The following is an 18,225-nucleotide window of genomic DNA, read 5'->3' as shown; positions in this document are numbered from 1 at the left end:
TTTAATCATGTCTCAATCAAAATAATTTTTGTGCTATTTGTATTATTTGTTTCTTAAGGATTTTTCAACATATGTGGTTCGCCTATATATCTTTTTCATTAATGTTACTTTGTTGTATTTTCCTTCTGTATCCCTCCCCTTTATTTGGAGAATTGGAGTGGTCATGTCACATGTCTGTATTCATTCTATTTGTGCAATACAACAGGTTAAGAGCCTCATGCTGAGACTCAAAAGACTGTATTGAAATAAGGCATGTACAAAATGTTGTAACTTTGCAAATTAAAGGTGTTTTTAGAAGTTCAAAGGGTAGTATTAAAACTCTAGATATAGTCACTTTTTTAAAGGTAAGACAGTATTGTAGATTTTACTGTGTGCTTTTAATTGAACCTAGGATTTTCATAATTCTTATTCTAAAAAAGTTTCCTTAACATCAGTCATTTCTGATTATTTTGCATGTGAATATTAGACTAAAATTACATTTTCCCAAATTTGAGGAAACAATTTCAGTGATTTCCACAAGTTTTTCTTTATGTGGAAAATTTTTGTCTCAAAATTTTTGTGGATATATGGTAGTTCCCTGTTTATCTGTGGTTTTGCTTCCCATGGTTTCAGTTATCCTTGGTCAACCATGGTCTGGAAGCAGATGGTCCTCAAAATGTTAATAGTAGCTTAACACTAGGTCATAGTACCTACATCATTCATCTCACTTCATCTCAACACACAGACATTTTATCATCTCACATTATCACAAAAAGAAGGGTGAGTACAGTACATGAAGATATTTTGGGAGAGAGAAAGACTACATTTACATAGCTTTTATTGCAGTATATTGTTACAGTTCTGTTTTATTATTGTTGTTAATCCCTTTCTGTGCCTAATTTATAAATTAAACTTTATCATAAGTCTGTAGGAAAACTTAGTATATATAAGGTTTGGTATTACAGTTTCAGGCACCCACTAGGGGTCTTGGAACATATCTGCCGCAGATGAAGGAGCACTACTATATACATGTATAAAATGTGCAGAATTTGCTTTAAAGTAGAACAAATACATGTGAAATATGCAACTGAATTTTTGAGAGTGTTACTTCTTACGGATCTATCACATCATTTAAAATAAATATTGTATAATCTAGTTGAGTAGGTATCCGTGTTTTTAGGTGAAGGAGGTCTGTAATAATCTGGTGATTGATTTCCTTCTGTTGCATCATCGACCATGTGATGAAATTATTATTGCTTTGAAAATAAAATTATATTGATTTTAGAAGAATTTATAGTAGAGTATTTCCACAGTGTCTCTAACTGAAAACTTGTAGTGCTTTGAAAATTTAGCTGTGTTGTGACATTTGAATTGAAAAACAAGGATTTCCTGAAATTTATATTCATATCTGTTACACCTTCAAGATGCCTGATACCAAATCAGGTATGGACACCAGGATGAAAGATGTTTCTCTTCAGGTGTTTTTTGTGACCTTGTAGATAGCAGAGAAACACTGTACCTGAATACCAAAACATGACACACAAATCTGAATTTTAAATCCTTTGTTACGTACTGCCTGGTGCTGTTGGTGTACAGATTTCGTCATGCCTGCTAAATTGGAGGTTTGTTGAGGATCAGGACTGTGAGTTGGCATTCTGTTGTGTATTAATGTCATGCAAGTGTGTGTGCATGTTTGAAGATTAACATGCTAATAAAAGGATATTTATTTATTTATTTATTTATCTTTCACTTCAGGAAGCTCTCTGGTAGATGAGGGCAGTCTTTCAGACATCTAATCTAATTAGTAATCTAATTCTTGATGCCTAAAATTTCTACTTTTTTATGCTGGCTACAAGTTAAAAGCAGCAAAAATTTCTCTGACATGATTAGGGTATGTTTTTTGGTTTGTTTTTTTTTTTTTTTAAACCAATTCAGACAATAAAAATAATGGTTTACTGCCTTGAGTAGATGCAGTCTTTTCTTTTGAGTAGATGCAGTCTTTTCTCTTGTCCCCTGAATACCACCTTGGGAAGTTTCAAAAAGGAGAAAGAGTATATGCATGTTTGAGGTCTTTCCAGGCCATGGATGCAAATTTGACTTTTGATACAGCCTTTTATTAGGTAGGGAGATGGAGTGTATGTATGTGTAATTGTGGAAAAACCACGATTCCAGAGGTATGTCATTAATGAAAAATAATCAGGTTATATCAGAAATTGTATTCATCTGGTTTCATCTTGCAACTGGTGATAAAATTCAAAGTTTGGTTTAAATAGCTTGTATTGTATGTGGGACATGCTGCTAGGGATCCCATTAAATGTTTAAAAAAATACACTAAGGTGATTTTGGGGACAGTTCAAATTGGCCTTCATGTAGGAGTCAATAGTGAAACTGTTTGAAATTTCACCAAGAAAATGCAGCACAAAAGTTTGGCTGGCAACTTTGACCACACAGAATTCATTCAAGCAAGAGTACTGCAAATCAGAGTCAATGTTGTGTTTTCTCAGGACATGTGTGGGTGACCCTTAGTATTTTAAGTCGGAAATTTTTTATTAGTTAAATAGTTCCAAAAAATCATGTGCTAACCTCCTTTTGCCCATAAATTAGAGGTCTTTTCATTGTGAGGCAGAACATTTTTTTATCAAAAACCTCAACCGCGGTATGGGGTTAATACTAGCACCATGCCTGTGGGGGTTGCTGTGAGAGCTAAGTGTAAAGTACCAGAACAATGCTCAGCATAGTGAGCTAAAAAACTATGAGCTGGTGCTCCCAGCAGCGGTACTAGGCAGCACATTAAAGATGAACCGGCTGTATGCTTTGTTTCTTCCCTCTGGGGACTTTCTGTTAAAGCACTGGAATTCTTGATTTGCAATCACTGACTGTTGGACTCATCTCTGCCATTCGGTTTGGGGGGGGAAGAAAGCACGTTTTAAATTTTGAAGTATCACACAGGCATCTGGTTATCACTTAGGGCAGATGAACTAAGTAAAAAGAGACATCTCTGTTTCTTGGAAAAGGCAGGCCAACAAAGCCTGGTCTGGCACCACTTTGCAGCTATTGAAATGCTATTACCCTGTGGACTTGACCGCTTATTTTGCTGTATGGTGCTTCTGAATAAAGGGAATAGACCCAATGGTTTCATTTAGCAGAATTCGTCTTTCTTTAGAGGACACTATTTTTGCTCGTATAACCTGAAATGGTGGTAAACTTGAAACTTGTTGGTGTCTTTGTCAAGCCATTTAACTTGAGTTTTCTGTGTCACCATAAATGTTCTACATAGTAGCTTTCTTGTAATTTTAGAAGTAGCTGAAACTGCTGCTCTGCTCCAGTGATTCAGGTGGCTCAAGAGTGACTGCATACGATTGGAGCAGTATTTGTTTATGGTAAGGCTGGCACCATATATTGAGGCTTACCTAATCAGGGGAATAACTTGATCATGGTGGCTTTGTTTAGGGGGTTATCAGAAAGGTTAACTTTTCATAGTTAAATCCAAGTGTTTTAGTTCAGTTATGTGGGCATTTGAAACTGCTGACAGTTTCATTTATACACTGAATGGCAAACTGTTCTTTCCCATTCTGGCTAATATCCAGCTCTTGGATTTAGTTGATAGAATATTTTTATAAAATGTGTCTTACAGAAACATGCTATTAAAAATGTGTTTTACTTCAAATGTACAGGAGTAGAGTTTTATAACTCTTTCTTCCATGCTGTGCTGTTTTTGTTTGTTTTAGTTGGGTTTTATACTAAGAAAATTGGCCAGTATGCTTGTATTTGGAGATGTGGCTTTTGTTTTCCTTTTTAAAGAGAATGAAGTTTAGTTGATCTTGCTGATTTAGTTGCGTAGTCACTACATTGGCCAGATAGATTTTGTATTGATAGAGTACTGTTAACATTATTCCTATAGCCATCATGAATTGTGGATCTGAAAAATAAGCAAAGAAATGGTCATGGCTATTTTACTGATATCTTTATAGATATGGATATAGATATATTGATGTATACATACACTCTTAACCTATATCCTTTAGCTTTAGATACTCGAAGGACGAAAGTGGGAAATTTTTACAAAAACAGGTCTCTAAGGTGTCAGTATTGCCCAGAATAAAAGCCTGTTTTGAAATAAAAGTTTGACTGACACATTGTTAATGTTTCCTTAGAGTTCTTTCTACCAAACTTTCTCAGGGATAGGTGTTGCTGCCCTTGAGATACAAAGACAATAAAGCTAATGTGTGATCCAGAGGTTCAAATATGAAGATGGGAATTTGGTTTTTGACTATGGTCAACATTTATAGAACCTATCATTATTTGAACCTTAGCTAAGACCCATGAAACCTGAAGCTTTACGGAAAAAGAACCCTCTCATTTTTTTTAATTTCCCACATACTTTTTTTGAGCAACAAAGCCTTTTTTTTTCCCCTCTCCCTTACCAGCTTATGGCTACAGTGAGCTTCTTGGCTATTTCCAGTTATTATATGCATGTGTAACCTAGTGATGTTGTAATGAGCATCCTTTAATTGCTTATGGGTTGACCATATCCCAGGATCCCTGCTGGTGTCACATTAGGGTAGATGTGGAAGGCACAATCAAGATGAAGGCATATTCACCTGTTCATTAGACCTTCCTCAGCATGAACTTGGTATGCTAATCTCAAAGGTACACCAGATTTCCTAATGCAGTTCTCTACTCCTTTTTTTTAATGGGGGACCTAGAGTAATGTATGTGACAGAGCTCAACAGTGTATAACTTATAAAGCCATGTGAATAATATGTTTATCAGCTTCTCAGCAGCATATTGTTAATGTAAATCTTTATGTCAGTATAGCGGAAAAAACCTTTGGCTGACTAGTGATCTTGAAATTTCTGCTTTAGTGCATAATACAGTACTGCTTGGATAATTGTTTAATTCGTGTGTCCATTAAGAAAGTGTGCCTTTTAATTCACTCTTCCTAGTCTTTTTGTTTGGGGCCTGTTAAATTGAAAGAGTATCAAATGTTTGAAGTTAATTCTTTTTTTTAAAAAGATTTTGTTTATTTATTTGACAAACAGAGATCACAAGTAGGCAGAGAGGTAGGCAGAGAGCGGGGAGAAGCAGACTCCCTGCTGAGCAGAGAGCCCTATATGGGGCTCAATCCCAGGTCCCTGAGATCACGACCTAACTAAGGCAGAGGCTTAACGCACTGAGCTACACAGGTGCCCCTGAAGTTACATTCTTAAGTTGTCTTGTGTTACATATCCTTACTCTCACTTCCTAAAGAGAGGAAGGATGGCTTCATCATCATACCCATACCCATTCAATTGATAATTGATGTGTGTTAAAGTAACTGACCTGTTAGCTAGTCTCTGACCAGCTATCCTGGAATGAATTTAGGATACGGATGAGTAAGGACCCTTGGGGTTACAATGGAGAATGTAACTCTCGGGTGAAAGGGAAGGGAATATATATATCAAAAGCGCTGCGGATCCTTATGTATGTTTCAATTAAAACAATTCTTTCCTTAACATCAGAAACATGTTCCTGTATTTGTAAAAGCTCCTAAAACACAATTACCTTTCAGGATTTAGGGATCTAAACGAAAACCAAGAATAACTTGTTAGCTAGCTGTATGAGCACTAAGCAGAACATACCGACAAGTTAAATAAGGAAATAATAGGATGCTGCCAGAGAACTGGAGTGGTTTGGGGGAGACTAAGATCTTACTTGTAATCATGGAAGATGTCTGCCCTTCCTACTTATTCCCCAGCCCCACCATTCTCTCTTTCAGTTGTTCTTATTCATTTAATTTAGCAACTCTTTATTGAGTCGATGACCATTTGCCAGCGAAGCCAAATTCTAAGGACACATGTTTGTATTAAATGGTTGTCTTCAAGGAGAGTGGTGCCTACAGTCTTGCACACAGTGTATGATACAGACAGTACCTTTGCAGCACCCTCTGCTTGGATTCCTTCTCTCAGAGTTTCATGACTGGCTCCTTATTCCGCAAGATCTCATTTTAATAATTTTGTCTTCTCTGAGTAAGGTAAGAAGCCTGCCTGCATCATTCCCCATAGAGTTTCTCTTTTGTCATCTTATTTCTTTCATAACTTAAATCACATTCTCTCATTGTTTTAGTTGCGTGTCTGTTTGTTGTCAGATTCTGCAGCTGCTGTGAAGGTGCCTTACCTGACCGTTTTGTTCCAAGTTGTAATTCCAGTGTCTAACCACGGTGCTTGGTTCACATCAGTTGCATGTTCAGTGAATCCAATTAAAAGTATGAGTCTGTTGAAGCAGTGAGGAAAGGGCATCGGCATTAGGAAAAGGTCTGCTATTGCAGGAGAAATGGTAGAAAGTTGAGATTGTTAAGGGGTGTTGGAAGTGGAAGATTAATTACAAAATGTAATTAATTTTGTAAATGTAAATTGGGGACTTGGAGCTCACTGCATTCCAAGCCAACCAAGCTAGGTTCTGTTTTGTCCGTGCAAGAGAAACAAGAGACTTTTTAAGCAGGGGTGTGGCACAATTAGGAAGATAATTCTGGCAGCTTATTTGGTAGATGGACTGGATCACGGGGATTGCAGGCAGAGCTCCGTTAGAAGGCTGTAGCCATAAGAACATGAGAAAGCCTAAAATAAAGTGCCAATGCTTTGGATGCAGAAAAGAAGCTAGATGAAAAATTGATGGGGTGGAAGAGAAAAAGAAGAGCTGAAAGATGATTCTGAAATCTCTGACTCAGGTGTGTGAGTGTTGGAGGGTGGCTCCATTGACTGAAAGTGGGAGTTAAGAGACCCCAGGTATTTCTGAGGGGACTGATTAATTTCGCATGTGTTGGTTTAATTTAATGAATATGCTGAACAGCCAGTTAGAAATATGGATTCAGATCTCTGATAGGTTAGGATTGATGTAGGAGCAGTAAGCTCAGAGATAGCAGTTGAAGCCTGGAAAGCTTAAAGAAAAAAAGGATTTATGGGAGTGGTTTATAACCTTCAGGGATCTTAAACCCATTGAGAATATGGGGGGGGGGGAATGGCCTCCTCATATATGCACCCAAATTTGTATGTATACAATTTCAAGGGGTTCCTCACCTCTGGAACCTGTTGATGAGCTTTTCAGGACTGTCGTGGATTTCAATTAAGGTCTTCAAGTTTAAGGAGGAGACAGAAGTATTTGAGATGGAAGGAGAATGTAGGAAAGGTGCCTCAGAAGCCAAAAAATAGGGGATGGTGAAGGAGAATTTTGAGAATCAGGAGTGCCCAGTGTTTTATTTTCTGGAGAGGTCCAGTAGGAGGGAGTTTCAGCTGTGACATCAGATTCAGAGGTGAGCCACACATTCGTAAACATCTCATAGCATGCAGAGGACAAGGCAGACTGTAAAGGTTTCATGCGTGAATCCAGTTAAGGAAACAATGCACGGTAAACAGTGTGCAGAAGTCTTGATGTTCTTTAATGATAAACAGTCCTGATCTGAGAATAGAGCCCATTTTAAGGACCTGCTGAAAGGGAAATTCCATTATTTTGATGACCTATTGTGGCGTTTCAGCCCAGTGGCTCTCTACTGGCTGCCCATTAAAAACAACTCAGAAATGTTTTAAAAAATTAGAGCCCCATGAAGGTTAGTTAAACAATATCTCAGGGGATTGAGGCTTTTCATAGTTTTCATTTTGTTTGTTTTATCTTCTTCTTAATAGTTAAGAACTGGTGTTCCAATCAGAAAACTTCGTTATCACTCTTGTTTTATGTTCTATATAAGAATCCTTTCTTTTACTTGTATGTTATCTAATTACTCAGCTTTACTATTGTGCTGTTTCAAAATTTTTTTTTACTTTCTCAAAGATCTTAATTTCCAGTTTAAAAAAGTTAGAATTTTCTTTTACTCTTCAGCTCCATTCTCCATACTGTTTGTGAGTGATGCGGCCCCCCATTAATTAAAAACCTGACAGCTGGGATGCCTGGGTGGCTCAGTGGGTTAAAGCCTCTGCTTTCGGCTCAGGTCATGATCCCAGGGTCCTAGGATCGAGCCCTGCATCGTGCTCTCTGTTCAGCAGGGAGCCTGCTTTCCTTCCTCTCTCTCTGCCTGCCTCTCTGCCTACTTGTGATCTCTGTCTGTCAAATAAATTTAAGGAAAAACAAAACAAAACAAAACCTGACAGCTCTGAGAAAAATAAGGAATTCTTAATGGTGCTTACATGTGAAATGAGTATTCATTCTCTAATCCTGTTTGCTTTTATATAAGTATGTTACTTTTTTTTTTTTTACTAAATAGTAAAAACTATTTTTTAGCCAGAAAGTTTGCACTCTGTATACTATTTTCCCACCAGCTGACTTACCTTTCTTTTCTTAAAATGGTGGTCATGCACGGCATAGACCTTAAGTAGGTTGTCTGCGTAAGAGCACATGGTTTACATGAGGGGTAAACCTGTAAAAGCAGTTGCAAGGAAACTGCCAAAATAGAAAATTCTACATGTTGTGTTTTCACCTTGCCGTTCTTTCTCTTGATTAAATTCTTGAAGAGCTGTCAGCATTCGAGTTTGCACCCTGTATTCACACCCCTGAATAAAAAGCAGAATACAGAGAAGTTTGAACTTGATGTGTTGTCAACCCTAATACCAACCAGAAGCCGAAAGAGGGGTTATTTGGTTTGTTAGCTACCTGGTGAGTTAACACGTACAGTTAGAAAGAAAAAAATAACCTTTTTAAAAGTATGCACTTTTATTAGCTTATTATCAGGTAATGGCTTAATTAGTCTCAGAAATTATAGCTATTTATGGGTATGAGTTAGGACAAATATCAAGATTCTCTATAAAGTGATAAACTAGTTTTTAAAATGATAGCCCATAATATAGGAAAATACAGACATATAAGACCTGCTAGAGAAAATTGATGCCTTACAAATAAAATGAAATGAACATAATAAATTTACACTTAGGAATGAATATGATAAACAGTTGTGTTACAATTTGATTTTTAAATATCACTCTTCTGTTTTTGCTGTACCTAGCTAACACAAGGAACAGCTAGACCTACCTATACATAATAAACTTGGTCAGTTTCTTTTTCCCTCTCTCTTCCTATTCCCTTTCTCTCCTGATCCCTCTCCCTCTGCCCCAAACCCCACACAGTCAACACTTGGTTTGAAATGGTTTTGTAATTACTGGGGATTTAAAAAGTGCTAAATTTATTTTTTGAAATACTAATTTTGCTTACTAGATAACATCAAAATTATATTCCTTGTTTTTATCCCCTTGCTTTTAGACTTGAAGGAACATGATCTGTTTTTGTGTTCCAGAGCTTCAGGACCACAACGAATAATTGGAAATCCTTTCCATTTTTGAGCATTTCTCTATTCATGGAAGATGAAGCAAGGAGATTATAATTGTAGCAATGAGAATAGCTAAATATGAATGCTTACCATGTGCAAGTACTGTACTAAGTGTTATGCATGAAACATCATCTTTTGCAACACTCTGTGATAGGTTCTATTACCTACCTCTTTTTTATAGATCAGGACATTGAAGCACAGAGGCATTAAATAACTTGCCTAACATGACACTACTGGTAAATGTTAGAGTCTGGATTTAACCCAAGTGATCTACTGCAGAATCTAAGCTCTTAAACTTTAGGGTGTGTGAGAGAGAGAGAGAGAATGAGTGAGTGTGTGTATACTGCTTTTTGATCTCAAACTGTTAAGCTCTTACAGACATTTTTTGGAATGTGTTTAGTATCTCAGGACCTGTGCTAAGGCTTGGTACAAAAATAAATGAGATTTGATCATGTCTCTGAGGAGTCTGTTGTCTATCAAGGAAACATAAATAAATAAGAAATTTTATTGTAGTGTGGGAAAATGCTGGGATAGTGTTTTACACAGCAACATGGTAATGGGACTCCAGAGTAGGGATATCCTCGCTTAGTCTTAGGGATCAGATGTCTTAGTTCCTTTAATTTCTTTTTTTACCCATCATGGTTTTAATTACCTTCTGTACTAGGGTTTTCCAATTTTTACCTGTAATCTGGACTGAACTGTCCTGAGTGATGATCTCTTATCTGGTTGTCTGCTCTGGACCTCCCTTTGAATGTCTCATAGGTTCCTTCAATTCAGCATTTCTTCAAAAGAATCCCTACTCCTCCTCCTGTCCCATCTCCTGCAGCCTACTCTCCCTCTAATGTTTCTGTCTCAGTACATAGTATCTTAGGCCACAAACCTGGAGTCATCCTCCGTTTCCCGTTTCCTTTTCCCCATATCAGCCACAAAGCTCTGTTCCCTCATCTCCCAAAATGTCAGTCTTATGTCTACTTTTCATCTTCATCCATCCTGTTCTCCACTGCTGTCCTCTCAGCAGGACTGCTCCACTAGACCCTGACTGAGTTTCCTGCCCATTCTTATCATCCAGTCCATTCTTCCATTACAAAAGTGCCAGTGATACATTTTTAAAAAGCAAATACGTCATGTCATTTCTTGCTTCTTTCCAGTTCCCCATTACTCTTGGGATGAATGTGAAAATCCTTAATATAGCCCAGAAGGCATGATTTGACCCCTCCCTACATTCGCAGCCTGATCTTGTGCCACACTTTCCACTCTAGCCATGCCGGCCTTTCTTCATGTATGAATAGTTCATACTCTCAGCTCACTTCACAGCTGAGAATACCTGCTATTCCCTCTACAAGGTCTTGTTTCTTGCTGGAGCCCTGTCCCCTAGCAGGAGACCTAATGCTTAGATTTCTAGTTCATTGTTATAGAATTGATTGAAGGTGATGCTGAGCTATAGAACAAATAGAATTTTAGCAGAAGAAATCGTATAAGCAGGCAAAAGGTTAATATTCTTTAACATGTAAGAGCTTGCATAAATCAGTAAGGAATCTCAGAAGGAAAATGAACAAGGGATCCGAGACAGTTAACACAGAGTAAATATGAGGAGCAATACTTTATAAGTTCATCCTCATTGGTATTTAAGTTCACCCTCACCAGTTAATTTAATTTTGCTTTGTCTCATATCTCAGATTGCCAAAGACTTTGACAAAATACTTTGTTCAGTAGACATGACCACATATACATGTGATCTCAATCTTGTTTAATATGCAGATAAGTAAAAGGATTCAGCAGCCTAGAAATGTGCCTATACGAGCATAGGAAAAAAAAATGATCACTTTGGTAGGACGGTGAATGACTTTTCTTTGAGTATTTTTTATGTAATCAGAAAATGACATGCTATCTTACCTAAAAATCATGCATTAAGACCATTTATTTGAAATACTAAGAAATCTTTCCAGTGGGTGCCTGGGTGGCTTAGTCGGTTAAGCATCTGACTCAGTTTGGGTGCAGGTCATGATCTCACAGATCCTGAGTTCGAGCCCAGTGCCCTGCCGTAGGGCTCCACGCTCAGTGGAGAGTCTTGAATTCTCTCCCCCGCCTCTCCCCCTGCTTGTATGCCTTTCTCTTTCTCTTTCTCTCTCTCTCTCTCAAATAAATCTGAAAGAAAGAAAGAAATGGATCTAAAATAAGGAATTGATGCACCTGATATCTCATCTTTTGAGTTTGATTCCCCAAATTTCAAGTTGTATTCAGTAAAATACATTATTTCTCTTCTTTTCTGTAATAATACATAAGTTAATATTAGCATTGACTCATGGCATTATTTTAATTGAGCTTATTATGATTTGCGAGGTGCTCATTAATTCCTCAAAACAATCATGTGATGAGTAAATGGTGTTGTGTACATTTTACAAATAAGTGTAGAACAGTTCAGAGCGAGTCCACTGTCACATAGCTTCCACGAGGATCCAGGTTTTCTTTATAAGTAGGTTTTAGTACATAATGAAATAGTGAAATTCAGCAGGCTACTGTTTAAACATTAATATGAGATGGATATTAGATTATTTTTTAAAGATGTATTTATATACATATATATTTTTTAAAGTTTTTATTTATTAGAGAGACTGCACAAGCAGAGGGAGGGCCAGAGGAAGAGGGAGAAGCAGGCTCCCCACTGAGCAGGGCTCCATCCCAGGACCCTGGGATCATGGTATATATTTTAGAGACTGAGAGCGAGAATGAGCAGGAGGGGTAGAGGGTGAGGGGGAGAGAATCTCAAGCCGACTCTGCACTAAATGTAGAACCCAGTTTGGTGCTCGATCTTACAACCCTGAGATCAGGACCTGAGCTGAAACCAAAGGGTTGGACGCTTAACCAACTGCACCACCCAGACGCCCCAGTATTCTTAAATCACAAAATATCCTTTTAACTGAAACTTTTTCACAAGAATGTAAACCATTGGCATATCTTTTACTAAGCACTCATTCAGAAAATCAGCATTGTTTAAATTTTCTTCCACTACCTTTTAGGCACCATTACAAATATTTTTGTTGACCGAAGCATAATATTTTTTCCTTAACTATTTTTTAAAGTAGATAGTTGCTGACAAAGCCCCAGTTGTTGTTAGTTAATTTCCAGGAAAAAAAAAACAAAAAACAGTATTTTTTTAGTTTTCTTAATATGGATTTAAAAAATTTTAACAGTTCATTTTGATGCAAGCTGTTTACATGAATGCTACCTGCTTACTGGTCTTCAGAATTGGTATTTAGACTAAGACATAGATAGTAGGTGGAGGCAAAAGTAATGAAGATGCTTTAACTCTCTGTTTAACTTAATGTGATCATGGTTTTGTATATCAGATACTTTTTGTTTCATACTTGAGTATTTGTTAAATGTTTTATGTAATACAGGTGGCGTAATACATAATCCTTTCCTTTGGAAAGTACAAGCGTTTTTGAGGCCAGGACTACTGTTAGTAAAATTTTCTTCCTGCGGATAGAACACAAAAATGCCAACCCTAAGGATGGCCCCCTAAAATCTAAGCTTTTGTGCCATGCGTGATGATGTCCTTCTGATGGAATGGCACGCTGCCACACGAGTGAAGGACTGGGGTTTGGGTCATGTGCCTATGCTTTGCCCCTTAGTGCTGCTAACTAACACCTGTCTTCCTTAGTGCCCCTTTGAACACAAATGAATGTTGAAGGGAAAATGGTAAGTTGAGAATTGGGATGTTAATTTAACTAAACTAACATAATAGCTTTAGAACTAAAATCGGAATTTAGTATATAATTCCTAAGTGTGTCTATAGCATGTCTGCTTCTACGATGTTAGAATCTGGGATTTTAAAATTAGATGGGATTTTAGAAACCACCTAATCTTTTCATCCACTGAATGGAAGACTCCTGTAACATTCCTAACTGTTGGTTAATTCTCTAGCCCCATTGCCCCTTTTCTCGACACTTCTGTTCTGCAGAGCCTACTGCTTTGCAGGTACTTGTTTATTGGTGTAGCTTTGATAGATCTTCTATGTGACTTTAACTGGTTCTCTCAGGTTCCTTTTTATTCAGGTATTTGAGAACAACTGCTGTCTTTTCTTTCCTGTGCTAAATGTCCTGAGACTTTCCTCACACACTTTTTTTTTTTAAAGATTTTATTTATTTATTTGACAGAGAGAGATCACAAGTAGACAGAGAGGCAGGCAGAGAGAAAGGAAGGGAAGCAGGCCCCCTGCCGAGCAGAGAGGCCGATGCGGGACTCGATCCCAGGACCCTGAGATCATGACCTGAGCCGAAGGCAGCGGCTTAACCCACTGAGCCACCCAGGTGCCCCCTCACACACTATTTTTATATTTCATACCATCCTACTTTCCTCTGGATATCTGGTTATCATTGCCCTCTTTAAATGATAATGTTAGGACATTGTAGATGTTTCAGTCACCAAAAAAAGGCTATCGCGTGTCCTTTGCTCTGGACACTCCTATCTAACCCCTCTTTCATTTGTTTGTTTTCTAAGTAATTACAATTTCATGTTGGCTTAGTATGACCTAGTGTGATTTAAAGTATTTTTATTAAAGACTTTTCAGATAGAATTGTAGGGAGAATATTATAACGGGTACCCCCATATCTATCCCCTAGTTTTAATAATTGTTGAGATTAAATAGTAGCACAGCATTTTTTGGTCCTAAAATACAATTATATCTACTATCCATATATGTTCTGTACCCCAGAGTAGTTCGTCCCAATTTGTTTGATTCCTGTGGGAAGGTGCCAACATCTAGGGGGCCATCTGAAACCATACCCAAATCTAGTGTTACTCATAGTTCAGACAATGAAAAATTCTTGTATTTTAATGTAAATTATATACATGGCATGCTTCCATGAATATTTTAGTATGCATCTTTAAATTATAAGCATATTTGTCTCCATAAGCACTCTATCATTCTATGTAACAAAGTGAATAGTAATGCCCCAATATCATCTACCACTCAGATCCATTCTGGTTGCTCTCAGATATTTCTTCCAGCTGGTTTGTTCAAACCAGCCTTCAGTCAAGGACCATGACAAGCAGATATTTTGTTTATCTTAATAAAAATGTGGGCTTTAAAATTTGTCAGTGTTACATTTTATTTTATTGATACTGCCTCATTGTGCTAGCCCAGGAATTGAGAAACTTTTTTTTTTTTTTTTTTTTTTTTTTTAAGGCCTAGACAGTATCTATTTTAGACTTGCGGGTCATTTGGTCTTCCTCATAACTGCTCAGCTGTGTCACATAGCCATCAGGTAAATACTTGAGCATGGCATGTTCCAATAAAACTATTTTTTACAAAATAGCCACTGGCCCATTGGCCATAGTTTGCTGATCCCTGCCTAATCTGTTGAGATCTCAACTCTTTCCATCTGTTAATTTGACTGTTCTAAGGTTTTGTGTCACTTCATTAAATAATACTATCTGACCATAAAATTCAACTACCTGTGAATCCATCAAACAGTAATAGCTACCATTTAATGAACATATACTGTATGCTATGTACTGGACATAGATAACTGTATTTAATCCTAAAAGCACCTTGAGAGGTTGCAATGATACCACCGATTTCCAGAAGAGGAAAATAATTAAGGGATCTCCTGTGCTATTAAAGAGATGTGAAAAAACAGTCTTTTAGAAGGCAAATGTTAGCTTGGTCACAGACATGTGTTGAGACACTGTCAAGTAATCTGTTTGAATCTGGGCACAAAATATCTATTTCCTAATGTGCTATTTTGAGAGCTTCATAAAGAATAAGAGATTACTTGGATGGCATGCTTCGCTTGTAGAAAAGACCAATTTCCAGGAGACCATGAGGGTTCGTGTTGTTTGCAAATTGCTCTATATTCATTCTTCCCCTACTTCTGCCATTCCTCAAATCATGGATGGTAATTTTGTGGTTAGAGCATTGGAGGCCCCTCCCTCAGTAACCTCAGATGCCACTCGAATACACTTGAAGTGGCTAGAATCTACTTTTCTATATCCTCAGGTTTATTTGGTTTTGTTCTTTTGGCTTTTTACTGGATTTTAGGGGTATTTTTGCCTTGTTTTGATGACAATGTTTATTGTAGCCTTTTCAGCTTAAATATCTTTCCTGGCGTAGAAGATATAAAATGTAGTGCAGACATAACTGGATTTATTGCACTTCACAGATACTGTGTGTTTGGCAAGCGGAAGGCTCTGACAGCCCTGCACCAAGCAAATCTAGTGGCACCATCTTTCCAGCACTCTGATAAGTCTCTCAGTATTTCAGACTTAACTCATTATTAATCCAAGATCACTGATCAACATAACAAATATTACTATATTTGTTATGTTGATCAGTGATCTTGGATGTCCCTCCATAATTGTTTTGGGGCACCACAAAATGTACCCATGTAAGACAGCAGACTTGGGAAATATTGTGCATGTCCGACTGTTCCACCCACTGGTCTTTCCTCTCTCTCCTCACACCCCTCATTCCCTGAAACACAACAATATTGAAACTAGGCCTTTAAGTGTTCAAGTGAAGGGAAGAAATACACAGCTCTCACTTTAAATCAAAAGCCAGATAGGATTACACTTAGTGAGAAAGGCATGTCAAAAGCTGAGGTAAGCCAAAAGTTAGTTCTCTTGTGCCAGGTAGTCAAGTTGTGGATGCAAAGGAAAAGTTCTTGAAGGAAATTAAGGGTACTACTCCAGTAAACACAGGAATGAATGTGTGCATTCTGATATGGAGAAAATTCAAGTGGTCTGGATAGATCAAACCAGGCACCAGATTCCCTTAAGCCAAAGACTAATTCAGAGCAAGGCCCTAACTCTCTTCAGGCCTGTGAAGACTAGAGAGCTGAGGAAGCTGCTGAAGGAAGTCTGAAGCTCGTAGAGGTCAGTGCATGAGGTTTAAGGGAAGACACCGTCTCCATGACAGAGAAGTGCAGGGTGAAGCAGCAGGTGCTGGTGGAGAAGCTCAACGTGCTCCCCGGAAGATCCGGCTGACCTCACTCATGAGGCTGGCTGTACTGGACAACAGATTTTAAATAGAGACACAACAGCTTTAGATTGAAGAAAATGCCATCTAAGGCTTTCATAGCTGGAGAGGAGAAGTCCATGCCTGGCTTCAAAAAACAGGCTCTTTTGTTAGGGGCTAATGCAGCTAGTGACTTGAAGTTGAAGCCAGTGCTCATTCACTATTCTGATTGTCCGAGAGCCCTTAAGAATTACGCTAAAGCTACTCTGCCTGTGCTCTAGAAATGTAGCAGCAAAACTTGGCTGACAGCACATCTATTTACAACATGGTTTACTGACTATTTTATGCCCGCTGTTGAGGAATCAGAAAGAAAGATCCCTTTCAAAATATTACTGCTCATTGACAATGCACCTGGTCACCCAAGAGTTCTGATGGAGACATACAATGAAATTAATTTTATTCTCATGCCTGCTAACACAGCAGCCGTTCTGCAGACCATGGATCAAGGACTCATTTCAACTTGCACGTCTTACTTTTCAAGAAATACATTTCCATAGGGTTAAAGCTGCCACAGATACTGATCCCTCTGGTAGATCTGGGCAAACGAAATTGAAAACCTTCTGGAAAGGACTCACCATTCTAGATGCCATTAAGAACATTTGTGATTTGTGGGAAGAGATCAAAATACCCAGATTAACAGGAGTTCGGAAGACCCTGTTTGTCCACCCTCATGGATGATAAGGGGCTCAGGACTTCCATGGAGGAAGTGATTGCAGCTGTGGTAGGAAAAGCCAGAGAAATGAGAATTAGAAGTGGAGCCTGAAGATGGGACTGAATTGCTGCAACCTTATGAGCAAACTTGAATGGATGAGGAGTTGCTTCTTACAGATGAGCAAAAAAGTTTTCTTGAGATGCAGTCTATACCTGGCAAAGAGGCTATGAAGATTTTGAAGCGACAGCAAAGGACTTAGGATATTACATATACTTAGTTGATGAAATAGTAGGTTTGTAGATTGAGAGGATTGACTCTCAATTTTGAAAGAAGTTCTAACAGTGGCCCAGTGCTGTCTAACAGTATCCCATGCTATAGAGAAACTCTTTGTAAAAGCAAGATCCAATCCATCTGGCAAATTTCATTAGTGTCTTATTTTAAGAAATTGCCACAACCTCCAACCTTCTGCAGTCACCACCAGATCAGTCAGCAGCCTTCAACATCAAGGCAAGACCCTCCACCAGGAAAAAGATTGACTTGCTAAAAGCTCAAATGATGGTTAGCATTTTTTAGCAATAAAGTACTTTTTAAATAAGGTACATATAGTGATTTTTGTAAACATAATGCTGTTGCACACTTAATAGACTACAGTATGGTGCAAACACAACTTTTATATACACTGAGGAACCAGATAATTTTTTTGGCTTTTTTTATTGAGTTCTTCACTTTATTATGGTGGTCTGGAACCGAATCCACAATATTGGCAAGGTGTACCTGTAGTCTTTGATGCACTTTGTCTTAAGAGCCAGGAGGTGGCGGTGTTTTCCAAGTAATGCTTTAAGGTTGCAGTTTGTGATGGTTCGCTGAGTACTGTTTTTAAATACCGCTTGAAAGTCAGAAAACCTAAAACATAAATTTGTTCTTATCCCTAAAATCGTTGAGTGAGGAGGAAGCTGCTTCCACTTCTATGATGCATTTTTTTCTAAGACTGACTTAAAAGTTTTTATTGAGATACAATTGACATGTAACATTATGTTTCGGGTATACAACTTAATGATTCTATGTATGTATGAGTTGCAGAATAATCACCACACTATGTCATTAACATCCATCACCACACATACTTGCAAACTTGTTTTCTTGTCATGAGAAGTTTTAAAATCTCTTATCAGCTTTTAAATACAGGATACAGTAGTATTAACTCTAGTCACCAGGGTGTACATTATATCCTCAGGACTTACTTATTTACCAGAAGTTTGTACTTTCGACCACAATTATAATGCATTT

The 18,225-nt window shown here is 37.8% G+C and overlaps 1 protein-coding gene across 2 annotated transcripts in view; it reads left to right on the top strand.

The window, feature by feature from the left end:
• TBPL1 (TATA-box binding protein like 1) overlaps positions 1-18,225 on the top strand; it is a 34,975-nt gene that overhangs the window by 2,342 nt on the left and 14,408 nt on the right. Inside the window, exon 2 of one of the 2 annotated variants that reach the window (XM_044248525.1) lies at positions 3,277-3,359. The exons of the other annotated variant lie outside the window; for it this stretch is intronic. The gene's annotated coding sequence lies outside the window, so the exon portion shown is untranslated. The remainder of the gene's footprint in view (positions 1-3,276; positions 3,360-18,225) is intronic. 2 annotated transcript variants of the gene reach the window in all.

This window comes from Neovison vison, chromosome 1 (genome assembly GCF_020171115.1).
Source record: "Neovison vison isolate M4711 chromosome 1, ASM_NN_V1, whole genome shotgun sequence".
Taxonomy (NCBI): Eukaryota; Metazoa; Chordata; class Mammalia; order Carnivora; family Mustelidae; genus Neogale; species Neogale vison.
This window is presented reverse-complemented; position numbering and strand designations above follow the sequence as displayed.